General features: G+C 40.0%; 2 pseudogenes; both read right to left on the reverse strand.

Annotated features, from left to right (window-relative positions):
- Nucleotides 1-8,446: 8,446 nt before the first annotated feature.
- LOC150004883 (elongation factor 1-gamma pseudogene) lies at nt 8,447-9,775 on the reverse strand (annotated as a pseudogene).
- A 5,512-nt stretch (nt 9,776-15,287) lies between these two features.
- On the reverse strand, nt 15,288-16,038 carry LOC150004884 (high mobility group protein B2 pseudogene; annotated as a pseudogene).
- Between the last annotated feature and the right edge of the window lie 1,725 nt (nt 16,039-17,763).

Genomic DNA, 17,763 nt, shown 5'->3' on the forward strand with positions numbered 1-17,763 from the left:
ACAGGCTGCGAGGCTGGGCTGCCTGGGTTTGGAATAAAGCTCTATCATGTTCAAGTTGTGTAAACTTGCATTCTTCTGAAAGCTGACTCTGAGACAGGAACTTAGGTACAAGTAGTTCATCTGAAAGGGGATCTCAGGAAGCACAGGTGAGGGAGCAGGAAAAATAGACAAGGAAGGGAAAATGACCAATGGAGGTCTGTTAATCAGTCCAGCCAGGACTCTCTGAGTTTCTCCGTAAATGTGCTTTGGAATTGTCCCATGGAGGATGAGGAAGCTAGATCTGTTTCTCATGAACTAAAAGTTCCCCTCCCCCAATGTGTTAAATCTCAGGTTTTGTCTGACTGCCCTACCCAGGAACTTCATAAACTTCCCGAAAGCTCCCAGCAGGCAGAGATTCAGAGAGAGACTACCACTTGATGAACTGGGGCCTGTCAGCATGAACACGTGAACTCAGAGGTGGGTCAAGGGATATGAGATGTGAATCAACTTTGTCTGCTATAGGACTTTATAACCATGAAAAAGAATTTATTGAGATCAAGTCAATCTATAAGGGAAGTTATATACAGCATACTCTACTAACTTCTAGACAATACCTATAGGTAATAGTGTGTTTGCTAACTGAATAATTCAGACCCAGTATCCAATGCTTTCCCATGAACTTGTGTAGCAAGGAAGTAAAATTCATCTAGTTAGAAGTGTGATACCACTGCTGTTGTTTTTTTTTCATACAATATGCCCTGGGATACTGAACTTATGTGTCAGGATGCTCATGAATGATACTAAAAGGTGCTGAATCTATCTTTTTAGCAATAAACTGGCACCATAAAGCAGTACCATGGCATCTCTGTTTTCTCTCTGCATGGATCAGCGTTGTTCTGTTCTGTGACTGTGAGACTCACCTGCTGTGTTGATGGGCTGCTGAGATAGGGAGAGGCCTTTAAGATCAGAGAAGAATTGAAAATGGTCCCCCTTACATGCAGCTTTGGACATTTTGTATAACACCATTAACTATCCTCCCAGCAGTTCACATTATGAGGCACCTTGGGGCTGTTGCTAAGAACTTCATGCCTGGTATAATGTGGGCTGTGTCTGTAGGCATGTCAAGTATTATTAACCCCATTTTACAAATGAGGCAACTGAGGACAAGAACATTGACACATGGCTCAGAATCACCTGCTAGGTTCATTGAAACTGATGGTTGGGCCCTATCCTCAGAGTTTCTGACTCAGCAGAAACTTGAGTGGCACTTGAGAATTTACATTTACATTTCTATTAAATTCCCTGGTAATGTTGCTGCTGATTTGGGGACCACACTTTGGGAAGATATTCTATATATACTGTATCTCACTTAATGTTCATCTTTGCAGCTAGATGATCTAAGTTCTGGAGACCATACCTATATTATTCATGCATATTTGGTGGCTTAGACTCTGGCGCCTGACACTAGAATCATTGTTAAATGAGATGTCTGAATCAAAGATCAGGGTTAAATTATAGCTGGTGAACAGAGAATGTGTCCCTGTGTCCCTGCACAAAATGTCCACTTCTAAGACCAATTCTTTGAGCTCCAGTTTCTCAGCCTCTAGTCTTCTCCTTTCCATTTGATACCTGCTCTTTAAGCTGGTTGTCATTGTAAGTGGCTATTGACTACCTTGTCCCTTACATGACTTATTTCCTGTGTGAGTTGAGCTCAGAGATCCCTATCATTTCTCTCGACTGACTTAATTTGCCTTCAGATCCATTGTCTCTAGTCTTCGGTCAAAGTATCACCTCTTGTGTCCATTGAACCTGTGGCTCCTAAAGAGCATAAAAGATTGGTTTTCGAGAAGAAAGATGGTGGAGGAGGGAGGGGAGGCTGTGCTTGTGTACTCCTGAGACCTGTCTATAGTTTAGGCTAATTGTGGACAGAGCATCTCAGTTAACATCTGGACACCAGCAGGAGTTGAGCCTTGCCACTGCTGGCAGCAGAGGAAACCATCTCAGAGTGACCTGTCAGGTGAGGATCACGGGGGAGAAAGGGGTGAGATACAAGTTCTGGCTGACTTGGCTCCCCAGGCTCGGCTAGTAGTGTACAAAGATTTTTTAGTGCCTCTAGATTTCCCCTGAGAGGAGTTGGGGGTGGAGATTGAGACTTTGCCTGATGGCAGAGCCAGGAGTGGGCCAGGTGGCATTTGGCTCTGAGAGGCAAGGAGCAACAAATTTTTTTTTTTTTTTGAGTATGGGTGTGCTTTTTTTTTTTTTTTTAATTGATTTTTGCAGACCAGGGAGGAAAGGCTAGGGTAGGGGCAGAGTGACGTTTTTGAGAAATGCACATGCAGGAATGCCCTTGCCCACTCCCCAGCTCCTGCCCTGGGTCACACATGTGCAGGGGTGCACTGGTCTGCCTGCCCTGGTGTACAAAGAGCCAGGCCACAACCCGCCTGTCCCCCACCTGCATAAAGGAGCACACCCACCCTGGCTGAGGCCAAAGGAGAGTGAAGTGAACGAGAGATGTTTTGTAAAAGTTTTGGGCGCTGGATCTGGAGAAAGAGCTGGGGAGCAGACACCAGAGCAGGATTTAACAGTGGGTACACCGGGAGTGAACCCTGGGACCTGACTTCTGAAGGGCTCCACAAAACCTCAACTTTACACTTTTTTTCTAATGACATCAAGTTTGGTTTCATATGTGCAATTTTAATTACGTACAAGTTGTAAACTTGCGGTGCTCTTAAGAAGTCAGGGCCCAGGGTGCATGCCCAGTGCACCCACCATTAAATCTGCCTCTGGGAGCAGTGGACTAGATCCCAGTGCGGAATCATCCACAGTGCTATGGGAGAAATCTCTTAAGAAGACTACTCCCTTCCAAGTGGCATCAGCTGAGGCAATAGCTCAACAACTGTATACAAGAAAGTCACACCACAAGGGCAGGAAATAAAAGCAGGTCAACCTAAGAACAGATATAAACAAGAAGAGCCACCAAAATGGAAGGAAGAGAAATAACACCCCATCAAAATGAAAGGAGGAATTCCCAGAAGGAGAGATAGATAAAATAGAGGCAAGCAAACTATCAGACATGGAATTCAAAACAATGGTAATGATGAACCTCAATGAACTCAACAAACTCAAGAGAAAACTACAATGAACTCCAGGGGAACTACAAAGAACTCCAGGGGAGCTATAATGAACTTACTGAGAACTACACAGGCATGAAAAAGGACATAGAAACTATCAATAAGAGCCAGGAAGAAATGAAAAATACAATTTATGAACTGAAGAACACAGTAGAAGCAATCAAAAGCAGGCTAAATGAAGCAGAGGATCAGATTAATGAGTTAGAGGACAATATAAAAGAAAATTCCCAGACGGTATAACAAAATGAAAAAAGACTGAAAAAAAATTAAGAAGGTTTAAGAGAGCTGCAGGATAACATGAAATATAATAATATCCATATCATAGGGATACCAGAAGGAGAAGAGGAGCAAGGGATAGAAAACCTGATTGAAAAGGTAATGACAGAGAACTTCCCAAACATTGAGGAGAGAAAAAGTCTTACAAGTACAGAAAACACAGAAGATCTCAGTGAAGATAAACCCAAGAGGTCCACTCCAAGGCACATCACAATTAAAATGGCAACATACAAAGACAAAGAGAGAATCCTAAAGGCAGCAAGAGAAAAACAGCAAATAACATACAAGGGAGCTCTGATAAAGCTATCAGCTGATTTCACAACAGAAACTCTACAGACCAGAAGGGAATGGCAAAAAATATTTCAAGCGATGAAAAACAAAGGCCTACAACCAAGACTACTCTACCCAGCAAGGCTCTCTTTCAAAATGGAAGGTGAAATAAAGTTTCCCAGACAAAAGAAGACTAAAAGAATACATCTGCACCAAACCAGCATTGCAAGAGATGCTAAAGAGCCTGATTTAAGAAGAAGAAAAGGAGAGAGGGAGAGGAACACAGGTACAAAGGGAAAAAGTCACAATAAATAAATACCTGTCAATAATAACCTTAAATTTAAATGGTTTAAATGTGCCAATCAAAAGACGTAGGGTAGCAGAATAGATATGAAAACATAACCCACATATATGCTGTCTGCTACAAGACACCCACCTCAGAACAAAAGACCTATACAAACTGAAAGTGAAGGGATGGAAAAAAGTATTTCAAGCAAATGAACGTAAAAAAAAGCTGGGGCAGCAATACTTATATCTGACAAAACATATTTCACAGCAAAGGCCATAAAAAGAGACAAAGAAGGACATCTTATAATACTTAAGGGAACAATCCATCAAGAAGATATAACCCTGGTAAACATATATGCACCCAACATAGGACCACCCAAATACATAAGGAAAATCTTGGAAGAATACAAGAAGGATATTGACAGCAACACACTCATAGTAGGGGACTTTAACACCTTATTGTCAACAATGGACAGATCTTCGAAGAAAGAAACATCAAGGATATTGAGGCATTGAACAACACTCTAGATCAAATGGGCTTAGTTTATATATAGAGAACTTTTCACCCCAAAGAAGCAAAATATACAATCTTTTCAAATGCACATGGAACATTTTCAAAGATAGACCACATGACAGGACACAAAACAAGCCTCAACAAATTCAAGAAAATTGAAATTATTTCAAGCATCTTCTCAGATCACAATGGCTTAAAATTGGAAATCAACCTCAAGGTAAAAACTGAAAGACATTCAAACTCATGGAGAATGAATAACATGCTATTAAATAATGAATGGGTTAACAATGACATCAAGGAAGAAATCAAAATGTTTCTGGAAACTAATGATAATGAACACACAACAGCCCAAAACATGTGGGACACAGCAAAAGCAGTCCTGAGAGGAAAGTTCATAGCAATATAGGCCTACCAAAAAAAGATAAAAAATCTCAAAAAAAATATATAACTCTACAGCTACAAGAACTAGAGGAACAACAAACAAAGCCTAGAGCAACTAGAAGGAAGGAAATCATCAAGATCAGAGCAGAATCAAATGACATAGACACTAAATGAATAATACAAAAGATCATTAAACCAGGGGGTGTTTCTTTGAAACAATAAACAAAATTGACAAGTCATTATTAGCCAGGCTCATAAAGAAAAAAATGAGAGAGGACCCAAGTAAACTAAATCAGAAACATAAGAGGAGAAATTACAACCGATACCACAGAAATACAAAGGATTACAAGAAACTACTACAAACAGCTGTATCGCAAGAAATTCGACAACCTAGAAGAAATTGACAAATTCCTGAAAATATATAATCTTCCAAAACTGAATCAAGAAGAAGCAGAAAGCCTGAATATACCAACAACAACAAATGAAATTGAAGCAGTAATCAAAAAACTGCCAGCACACAAAAGCCCAGGAGTGCATGGCTTCACAGGCGATTTTTACAAAACATTTTAGGAAGAACTAACTCCTATTCTTCTCAAACTATTCCAAGTAATCTAAGAACAGGGAAGACTTCCAAACTTTCTATAAAGCCAGTATTATCCTAATTACAAAACCAGGTCAAGACACAACAAAGAAAGAAAACTACAGGCCAATATTGCTGATGAAAATAGATGCTAAAATCCTCAACAAAATATTCGCAAACTGGACCCAGCAACACATTAAAAAGATCATACACCATGATCAAATGGGATTCCTCCCAGGGACGCAAGGATGGTTTAATATTTGCAAATCAATAAACATAATACACCACATAAACAAAATCAAAGATAAAAATCACATGATCATATCCAAATGCTGAAAAAGCATTTGATAGAGTACAACACCCATTTATGATGAAAACTCTCAGCAAAATGGGAATAGAGGGAGTGCACCTCTATAAAAGCCATATATGAGAAATCTGAAGCCAGCATCATACTCAATGGGCAAAAACTAAAAGCATTTCCCCTGAGATCATGAAAAAGACAAGTCTCTCCACTCTCGCTACTCCTATCAAACATTGTCTTGGAAGTTTTAGCCACAGCAATCAGACAAGAAAAGAAATTTAAAAAAAAATTCCAATTGGAAAAGAGGAACAAAAACTGTCATTATTTGCAGATGGCATGATAGTGTACATAGAAAACCCTATAGACTTCATGAAAAAGGCACTCAATCTAATAAGTGAATTTGGAAAAATAGCAGGGTACAAAGTCAATATTCAGAAATCAAAGGCATTTCTTTACAGCAACAATAAAATATCAGAGATAGAAACCAGAAAAAAAAATCCCATTTACTATAGCAACAAGGAAAATAAAATACCTGAGAATACACTTATCAAGGAGGTAACAGACCTTTTCTCAGGAAACTATATACCACTGAAGAAAGAAATTAAGGAAGATACAGATAAATGGAAGCATACACCATGTTCATGAATGGAAAAAATCAACATCATTAAAATGTCCATACGACCTTAAGTAATTTATAGATTCAACACAATCTCTGTTAAAACACCTGTGACATATTTCACAAATCTAGAACAAATACTTCAAAAATTTATATGGAACCAAAAAAGACCCTGAATAGCCACAGCAATCTTGAGGAAGAACAACACGATAGGAGGAATCACAATACCTGTGTGACACCATAAAAGTCCTAGAAGAAAACATAGGAAGGAAAATTTTAGATATCCCATATAGCAATATTTTTGCCGATATATCTCCTAAAGTAAGGGAAATAAAGGAAATACATCAAACTGAAGAATTTGTGCTCAGCAAAAGAAAACATCAGCAAGATGAAAAGGGAACCAACCATATGGAAAAATATATTTGCCAATGATACCTCAGACAAGGGTTTGATCTCCAAAATATATAAAGAAACTATATGTCTCAACACCAAGAAGACAGACAACCCAATTAAAAAATGGGCAAAGGACCTGAACAAACACTTCTCCAAGGAGGACATACAGAGGGTCCATAGGCATGTGAAAGAATGCTCAACATCACTAGCCATCAGAGAGATGCAAATAAAAACCACAATGAGATACCACTTCACACCAATCAGAAAGGCCATCATCAACAAATCAACAAACAACGAGTGCTGACGAGAATGTGGAGAAAAGGGAACCCTAGTACACTGTTGGTGGGAATGCAGACACTATGGAAAACAACTAAAATGGAACTAAAAACCAAAATGGAACCGCCTTTTGAACCAGCAATTCCATTGCTAGGATTATACCTGAAGAATCCTGAAACACCAATTCAAAAAAACCTATGCACCCTTATGTTCATAGCAGCACTGTTTACAGTAGCCAAGTGCTGGAAACAACCTAAGTGCCCATCTGTAGATGAGTGGATAAAAAAAACTGTGGTACATTTACACAATGGAATACTATGCAGCAGAAAGAAAGAAAGAAACAAAGAAGAAACTCCTGCCATTTGCGACAACATGGATGGAACTAGAGAGAATTATGCTTAGCGAAATAAGCCAGGCAATGAAAAACAAATATTATATGATATCACCTAATATAGGAAACTAATGGACAACACAAACAAATGAGCAAAATTGAACCAGAGGCATGTGAACAAGGAGCCAACTAACAGTTACAAGGTGGGCGGGAAGGGAAGCGGGGTAAGTAAGAGAGGAGTCTAGTCAAGGAACTAGTATAAATGACCCATGGACATGGACAATGGGGTGGGGATTGACTGTGGGAGAAGGAGTGGGCTGAGTGGAGGGGGAAAACGTGGGACGACTGAAATAGAAAAACAATATAAAAAAAAATAAAGAGGACCTAATAATTAAAAAAAAACAATGTTTGGTTTCAAAAACTGCAGCCTGTCTGGATCTTATCCCTAAAAGCTCATCTGAATAAAACAGAGAAGAAGCCAATGATTTTTTATTCCCCTTGATGAGTTGCCATTATTAAAAAAAAACAATTAACAAAAAAAGCATTGGCTTTTATTTTTTTATTGGTAATTGCTTGGGTCCATAAACTATCTTCCAAGACAAATGTTGTGTTGAGAAATATCCAAATATTTCAAGACTCTCCTCCTTAGGGTATTTTATGAGGAAGACATGATTATCCTAAAGTGTAGTCTTTGGAAGACATTCATAGAAGCACCCACTGAAGTTGTCAAATGCAGATCTGAAACCAGAAAAGCTGGTGCTTGTGCTGCTTGTCATCTACCAGACCCAATAAGCAGAGACAGGGATTGAATCTTATGGGAGCTTTATTCAGATGGTTGGCAATCTGAGAAGACAGCAGGTTTGTACCCTAATAGACTGTCTTAAAATTCCAGTATAAAATTGCCCTTTTATAAAGAGAAGAGTACGTAAGGGGGTTGGAATTCAGGGAAAAGGTTAATTGGATAAAAGCTGCAGTGTCATTTCATCTGTGTCCTGGGCGGTGGTTCCTATGTCCTGGGCAGTGGTCTTTTTTATTTTTCAATGTTTTTCCTTTAATGACCCCATCTCCCTGAAGCACAGGTATAGGCAGCCAGGCGATGGCAAAAGATGTTCACTTGAAGGTCTTGCCCTGATTGAAGGCTTGGCCCACATGCTGGAAGGCCCCCTCCCAGCAAAAGTACTCTTGAACCAGCGTCTGTGTCTCCTCAATGCCAGGATCCAGTTTCCACCACGTGTATGACTCATAGTCCACCTGCCCATCTGGACTCAGCGGGAAGGCGAGCTCCTGGCCTCGGAAGACCCAGACCCCAGAAATGGAGCTGCTATTGTTCATTCTGAAGAGGATGACACTGGCAAAGGCATTCTTTCTCAGCTTGTCCAGGCGCTGGAACATTCTGGTGATGAGGTTGCAGCTCATGAAGGTCTGGGTTAGCTCCTCGGGGAAGCAGTACTCGGAGTACCACAGGGACCAGCTGTCCCAATCCAAGTGCTCCCAGAAGTATGGCAGTGCCACCAAGAGCGTGTCCTCATTGGAGTACTTGCGCTTAAACTCATCCAACACAAAGGTACTCTTGGGCAGATGAGCAAAGGGGTCCTTGGCCTTCAGCCTAGCAGCCAGCGCCTGCTCACATTCGTCCATCTCCATCTCGAGAGCGGGGGCAGCTGCCTTCTTCTCCTCTTTGCGCTCAGCCTGGGGTTTCTACTTCTCTTCCTGAGACCCCTTCTCCTTCCAAGGGGTATCCTTTTTAGGTTGGCTCTCTGCAAACTTTTTTGCATCAAACTGGGCCATCTTCTCGCAGAGCTTCACCTCCCCCAAGACAGTGCGGAACTGGGGCTTGTTGACACAGGTGAGGAACCAGCGGTTGGTATTGATGAAGGCTTGGTGGAAGGAAGGCTCCAGGACCTGTTTATAGAGCCACAACAGGGTGCAGACAACTGTGATGTCAGCCAGTGTCACACGTTCACCCACCAGAAATGTCCGTGTCTTCAAGTGAGCATCCAGCAGCCCCAGAACTCGCCTCACTTCCTCCTTTGCATTCTCTGTGGCCTGCTTGTTGTAGTGCATAATGATCAAGGTGGGAAATACCCAGGTACTGGCCGGGGGCACTATGTCACTGTCATCAAAGCTCACCCACAGCACCACCTGGGTCGCTGCCCATGGGCTACCTCCCCACAGCTCATCATTGTCCAAATAGTAGGCAATGGCATTACTCTGAAAGACATGGAAGCCATCATCACCTTCAAGTGCTGGCACCTTGCCAGCAAGAAATTTGCAGAGAAATTCAGGGGTGTGGTTGGTTTGGCCAAAGTGGAAGTGGGGTGGTGCAGACAGCACGCGGACCTAAGCCTCGCTGTACTGAGTGGCAATGAGGGCCTTGAAGGCCCTCCAGTTTTCAGGATATGTGTACAGGGTCCCGGCCGCCATGGTGATTCCACAGAGAAAGGGTGGGTGGTAGTCTTTGTGTCCTGAGCAGTGGTCACCCTGGAGTACAATGGTTCAGATACCTTCTTGATTACTTGCAGTCCTCCTGAGGCACAAAGGTGGAATTGCTAGTGGTTTTCTGGAATCAAGGTGGGTCATACCTCCAGTTCTTGAAACAATAGCTTTATACATACATTGATTAATAAGCTCATTAGCTGTTATTTGAAACAAAATGATTCCAACATTTGAGTCCCCCATGAGATCCCTGGGCCTCCATCTTGGACAAAGGCTTTTGAATAGAATCCCCTGTGTATGGAGGGCCCCAGTAAACTATTTAAAAAATAAATAAATAAATAAATAAATAAATAAATAAATAAATAAATAAATATATATATATATATGCTTTATTGATTATGTTGTTACAGTTGTCCCAATTTCTTTTCCCTTTGTTCCCCTCCACCCAGTGACCCCCCTCCCTCTGGTTGTCCTCCCCTTAGTCCATGCCCATTGGTTGTGCACATAGTTCTTCTCAACATCTTCCTGTCTATGCCACTCCCTCCTACTATGCTTCTTAAGTCCTGTACCATCTCCCTCCCTTTCCCCCTTCCCCCTCCCCACTGACGTCCCCCCAATATGTTCCCCATACCTATAATTATTTTCCCACTCTTGTTGCCTTAGTTTGCCTTTGTTTCGGTTCCCTAGCTTCTGTTGCTGGTTGTTGTGACACAGTATTCATTTTAATATTCGTAGTTTTGATCCTCTTTCTCCTAAACAAGTCTCTTTAACATTTCATATAACAGTGGTTTGGATCTGATAAACTCCTTCAGTTTTACTTTGTCCTGGAAGCACTTTCTCTGCCCTTCTATTCTGAATGACAGCTTAGCTGGATAGAGTAATCATGGTTGTAGGTTTTTGCTTTTCATTACTTTGAATATTTCTTGCCAGTTCCTTCTTGCCTGCCAAGTTTCTTTGGAGAAATCAGCTAATAGTCTTATAGGGACCCCTTTGTACATAATTCTCTTCTTCTCTCTTGCTGCTTTTAAGATTCTCTCTTTATCCTTAATTTTTTGCCATTTTAATTATAATGTGTCTTGGTGTGGTTCTCCCTTGGTCCAGTGCTTCTGGGACCTATAAGTCTGTTTCCTTCCCCAAGTTAGGGAAATTCTGCTTCATTGTTTTTTCACACAATTTTTCAATTTCTAGCTCTTCTTCTCCACCTTCTGGCAACCCTATGATTCATATGTTGGCCCGCTTATAGCTGCCCCATAGGTTTCTGAGCCTCTCCTCATTTTCCTCACTTTTCATTTCCTCTTTCTTCGCTGGTTGACTGTTTGTTCCTTCCCTATGTTCCTGTCACACCTCCTATGCTATAGGGGGTGGAGCCCTGTGCTCTCATCACTACCGGGTGACCCTTCTCACCACGCTGTGGTGTTTTCTGTGGGGGTGGGGATCTAAGATGGATTCCTGCCATTCACTCTCCACTGAGAGACCGGGAGCCTCCTTCTCCCTCCCCACCCACTCTGGACCTCACAGTCTGAGGCAATGGGGGTCTGCCTTCCCCAGCATTGGAATCAGAAGCTGATGGGTCTGGTCTGAAGCTGGGTTGCTCCCCAGGTGCTTCTTGCCTCCCCTTAAATATGAGTATCTGTGCTTACTGCCATCCTGCCGCCATCGCTGCTGCTGCGCTGCCAGCACAGCTTGATCTTTCTGCCCTGGCTTCACCCCTCCTACTTGTCCAGATGAGCACCACTTCTTTATAACTTTACATGTTGGACTTCCATTTATTTTCTGGAACTTCTGGTTATTTCTAGTTTTGTGGTAGTTGTATTCCTTCTTAGTTGTGGAGGGAGATGGAGCATGTCAGTCTAGGCCTCCATCTTGGCTGGAAGTCAGTAAACTATTTGTTACAGCACATCTGGTATCAAAGTGCTGTGAAGTGTGAGAACTATCACCCTTCATCCCCTTATAAGGGTACCAATCCCATCATGGAGGCTTTACTTCTATGAACTCATCCAAACCTAATGACTTCCCAAAAGCCCCACCTCCAAATACCATCACATTGAGGATCAGGCTTCAACATGTGAATTTGTGTATGTGTGTATGGGGAGGTGGGCAGACATTCAGTCCATAATAAAGTCTCTCAGAAAAAGCTTGGCAATTAAACAGACTTTGTGGCTTTATGATGATTTTGTTACTTTTCATCAAAATTCTATATGGTACTGTTTCGAGAAGATGCAGAATCATGGGTTTGGAACTTTCTGTCCATATAGCTCTGATGGTATTAACTCCCACCCTGGCTCTAAAGGCCGATCTGTGCCTGAGGTCTATTCTCTGGGCCATATAATTGATGTTGTCTTGAATATAACAATTCAATCAGAGAAAATGACATTGTCTAATTCAGGAGATGCTGGAACAAAAGATTGTCTGTACTGATAGATTGGAACCTGAGAAAATGCAAGGAACTTTAACAGCTATCTGGGTGGTTAAGGGCAAGTGTCTTTGAGGAAGTCAACCCAACTCATGGATGAGGGGAACAGACTATGAACAGGAAGGACTCATCAGACTTGACTGAAATCTTCCTTAAAGTGATTCTAATCTGATTTTCTATCACGTAAGCCAATACATTCAGCTTAACAAAGAATGCATTGGCTTATGTGACTAGTAAGATTTTCTGTTACTCACTATCTATAGAATCTGAATTTATATAACCCCCTTCTGGTTCAAACATTCTAGAATTTCCCATCTTTGGAACCAACTTTGCAAACCTGTTCACAAAGTCAGTTGTTCCCTATCATACTGACCTGAGCAAAAGTATTTAGAATTTAAGAAATGTAAGAGTAACAACTGCATCGAGAGACGACAGATTGTCACTTTTCCTATTATAACGGCAGTTCATTACTCCTATTCAGATGGCTTAGGCAAATAAAAGATACACAACTCTTATTTCCTAAAAATGCAGAAATTGGCTGCCATTAAAATCATAACAGAAATGGATCCCCAAGGTCTCAATTATTGCAGGGGGAGATATGGAGATAAGAAGGAGAATGACATTTGTTCACTTATTTAAGTAATGTCCTTTTGTTTTCTAAAAAAAAAAAAAAGCCTGATGCTTGCTTTGCACACATGTGAGCTTTAAAAAAATAAGACCTATTTGTAATTATCATTTGTAACTTTAGGGATGCTAATGAGAGCTGAAATCTTTGAAAACTAGGAAGAGCTGCACAAAACAAAAGGCAGAGTTAATCCAAACTGCCCAGCTTCTTAAGTACAAATAAATTGGAACTGACTGTGAAGTAACATCACAGACTGCAAGCCGTTTAGCCTCAGGCCCTGGAGTATCCAGTGTAATAAGATGGGTGAGCACCTCTGCTGGCTGTTTAGACATTGGCCATACATTGTATAAGGGCTGACACCCGAACAAAGCACCATGTCCTCCAATTCTGCTCTAGATGGTCAGATTCCACTGAGATGGATTTTGAAACTGAATAATACAGCAGCAGGTTTTCTTCCTTAATTTTATATTCGTAGTAATCAATGTAAAATAAATATAACCTGGCTTTTGCTTTTTAACATAGATTTATGATTTTTATACTCTGTGATGGTGAAGACCCATTCAGAAGGAAGTGTATGTTCAAAGAGTAGCAAAACTTGAATAAATCTCAAAATCAAGTATTCTCTAGTATTGCTCTCCCTACCTGCCTCTACTTTCCTTTCCTGGAAATCTCCTCTTGGTCACTCAAGATGTACCTTAGAGGTAAGTTTCTCTGTAGTCTTCAGCAATTTTCCAACACAATTGTCCTGTTTTCCCATGTTCCCATGACATTCTGGGTACACTCATAACTTTTATTATTATTTAAAATGGGAGAGAGTAAATAGCTACAATGTAAAAAATGATTACCTGCTGTTTTGAAGTGTGGTCTTCTTGAGGACACTGTGTTATTTACTTTTAAACCTTCACATGAAACAATACCTGCCTCAGAGTAATTAATCAATATTTGCAGTATTTGTTAAATAAATAGATCACTAGGATGCTGTCTGTAGCGTTTAACAGCTTCTGTATGGTAGTTGTAGTGCACAAAATATAAAAATGAAAATTGAAACCTTAATTTAAAAATCATTTCCACCTTTACACTGAAGTAAACAATTTAATAGTATGACATGTCCTTCCATGTTTTCCACATTGTATTAGTTAATTGTTGCTGTGTAACAAATTATCCAGAAACTTATTATTTATAAAAACAACAAATATTCACTGTATCACTGTTTCAGAAAAGTCAGGAATCCAGGAGCAGCACGGCTGGATGGTCGTGGCTCAGAGTCTCTCCTGAGGCTGCAGTTTAAATGGTGACTGGGGGTTTATCTAGAACAGAATCCACTTGTAAGAGAATGTCCTCATGTCACTGTTGGCTGTGGCCTCAGCTCCTGGACAGTTCTTGGTGGAAGGCCCCAGCTCCTTACCACATGAACCTTTTCATGGAGCATCGTGAGAGTCCTTGCAACATGGGCACTGGCTTCCCCCAGCAAGATCAATTCAATATGAAGAGCAAGACTTTAGCAACAATGCCTTTTGTGACCTAGCCTTGAAAAGCACACAACAGCACTTCTGCTATATTTTGTTGGTCACAGGACCAATCCTGATACCATGTGGGAGGGAACTACATCATGGCATGAACATCAGGAGGCAGGTGTCATTGAAAGCCATCTTGGAGGCTGGCTGCCACCAATATAGACAGTTTGTAGTATTGTTCTTATAAAAATATAACCATGCTATCTACATTTGCATGCTTTTTTTTCCACATAAAAATATGTCACTACCCTTCCTCTAGATTGGAAGATGTGAATCTCAATCATTTTTTACATTGTAGCTAACATTAGATTTAATTTAATCTACCCCTATAATTCAGGTTGTTTTCAGTTTTCTATCAGTACAAATACAATAATAAATATCTTTGTATATATATTATTGGTTTCATTTCTATGAGGGCTACAAAAGTGGTATTGCTTGATCAAAAATCAGTATTTTACATTTTTATTTCCACAGACACTACTGGAATTCAAGAGGGATAGCATTTACTTTGTACTAACAATGCACAAAAATACTCATTTCCACACATGCTCCCCAGCACTGGATTCTTTCTTTTTTTTAAATATACATACTTTTATTACAAATTTAAAAAAACAACAACAAATACAACATTCTAAAAAACCCAAAATTTACTATTGACACTAATTCCTGAGTTTGCTGTGCTACCATACACAAGTCAAGAAATTAAAGAAACCATTAAATATTTAGAAACATTTAACATCCAAAGCCTTAAAATCTAACTGTATGTAGTAGCCCCTCAAAAAGTTACAACCTGCATTTTGAAAAAAGTATTTTCTCTACAAAGAATCTTATCAGCTACACAAAAATCTGTACAGTTTTTATATATTGAAGCTAATATTTGGCTGTACTTCAATTCACATTCTTAGCAAAACAATTGCCTAAGCACACACACATACTCCACACACATCATTACAGGATAGCTTTTTATTCTTCACCTTCATCCTCTTCCTTGTCCTCATCCTCTTCCTCTTCTTCTTCCTCCTCATCTTCTAGTTCATTCTTCTTCTTTGAGCCTGTTGGCCTGCCAGGACCCTTCTTTCTTTCCCACTTCACTTTTGCCTTTGGCATGATGTGCAGCAATATCCTTTTTATATTTCTCCTTTAGCTTAGCTGTTTTTGTTCATATGGCTGCTTATCTTTGGCTCATTGTTCAGACCACATTTCACTTAATTTTTTTGCAGTATCCCCAATGGATAAACCAGGGTGTTCACTTTTGACCTTTGGGCGACGTTCAGAGCAAAACAGGAAGAAGACAGATGGAGGCCTTTTAGGAGCATTGGGATCTTTATTCTTTCCTTTCTTATCACCTTTGGGAGGAACATAATTTTTCATCTCCCTGTCATAGTGAGCTTTGTAACTCTTTGCCATATCTTTGAATTTTGACTTTTCCTTCACAGACATGGTCTTCCATCTCTCTGAATATTTCTTGGAGAATTTGGAAAAGTTCACAGAAGAGTCCGCGTGTTTCTTCTTGTGCTCTTCCTGGAAGGTTTCACGAAGAAGGCATACAAGGACATCTTGCCTCTCGGCTTGTTGGGGTCTCCTTTAGCTATGGTGACAGACAGTGTCTACCAAGACGCTTTCCTCGCTGGGCTCTGGTGTGAACTGATTTTTCGCTTACCTAATCCTCAGGCTGTTGTTTTGCTTGGATTATTGTATGTATAAATTTTGTCATTCTGATGGGCAAGATAAATACTATTTCATTTTTCATTTAATTTATATTTTTTCCTAGTAGTGAGCTTGAGCATCATTTACTATGTATTATTAGCCTCCTGCCTTTCTCTTTTCTGAAAATTGACTACTCATTCCTTTTTATGGATATGTGTTTATATTTCTCATCAACTTATAGGGAACTTTTGGTATTTTCATATAACTAGAAATATAATTTCTGGTTTGGGAAGTTCACAGTATAGTATTTTAAAGAGCACTAGGTTTTCATTTTTGTCACCTTTTTGACTTGATATGTCTAAAGGTCCACCAGGGTTCATAGATATCAAACATAAACAAAATATTGAACATAAAATTTCTGAAGACCTTTAAAACTATGTGAGAAACTGGCTGGAAACATTACTAAACTGATACCTCTGCCCAGAAAGTGGTGAATTAAGTTAAGTAGTCTGATGACTTTAAGATTACCTTGGAGATAGATTGCAGAATTTAAAATGCAGTCACTCAGAAAGCAAAATTGCTTGGGAATAAAAGGCAATAATTACTACCACTCTTTCTGTAACTAGTTAAATAAGAAAAGGGGGAAAAAACCCTCCCACTCTAAACTATGAAACCTCAGCAAATATCCAGGGACTCTTCAGATTGCATGCTGAGATTAAAACTTCAGTCCTTAGGGTAAGTAGGAACTTCAAACTTCCCTCTGTGTGTTTTTAAACACAAGCTACTTTGATTGCTTTTCTGTCTAAGCACAACATACAACCTTGACCTTGAATTATACTGTTAAGGAGATAAAAATCTGGTATCTGGAAGAGCACTAAAAATGAATTCCTTGCTCTCTGGCATTTTAATGAACAGTGTAGCCAATAACAAATCAATAAAGATAGTATGACAAGCTAAGACTGAGTAATTTTTAGATAAAACCCCCAATCTAATCAATGTTTATTACACTGGATATCTAGAAGCACATCTGTTGGATTACTGCTGCACTATTTAGAAATTAATTTGAGTTAATTAGCAGTGGGGATTATTTTGGAAAAGAGCAGACAAAAAATTTTTTATATTCCCAGCAATGCTTTAAAGATATCCTTAAATTTCAAGTTTTTACTGTGCTCTTTTGGGAAATTTGCTGGTAAAAAATACTGTGGATATCATTATTTGGCACACATGTCCTGTATTTCCATAGAACAGTTTCAAATACATTATCATTGAAGATCATTGAGGTCTCACTGACAATCCCACTTTTCTACTCTAACCACTGTGTCATAAGACAGTGTAGAAGAAGACTGAATTATTGTTCACTAATTCGTTGCCTTTCAGTGCTCCAACAGAGAACAGATGGTGTACCCAATTTAGGATAATCCAGGTGTTGTTATTACAAAGGGACTATTTACAAAGTGTGAAATATAGTTTTAAAAATAGTCTAAAAAGTTAGGGTCCAAAATGTGGAGGAGCTGTTACTAATCTAAATATAAATGAATGAGGCCAGGGAGTAGGAACTTGAATCTGGAGTGAAGGAATCCTATAAAGAAGCCTTGAGGGAAGCGGTGGCCTTAGATTGGAAAATACAGTAAACCAGGAGTTGCATCACAGAGAGCTATCCAGGGGACTAAACGCCCTTACCTGACTTTCCTTCCTCCAATATCCCAGAGGATATGGGAGCCCATTGATAGAGTTTATAAAAGTCCTCTGGGACAAAAAACTGAGTGTAGATGGGTGGAGAAGGCTCTGGAGA

The sequence above is a fragment of the Furipterus horrens genome, unplaced genomic scaffold (genome assembly GCF_987537825.1).
Source record: "Furipterus horrens unplaced genomic scaffold, mFurHor1.1.pri manual_scaffold_7, whole genome shotgun sequence".
Lineage (NCBI taxonomy): Eukaryota > Metazoa > Chordata > Mammalia > Chiroptera > Furipteridae > Furipterus > Furipterus horrens.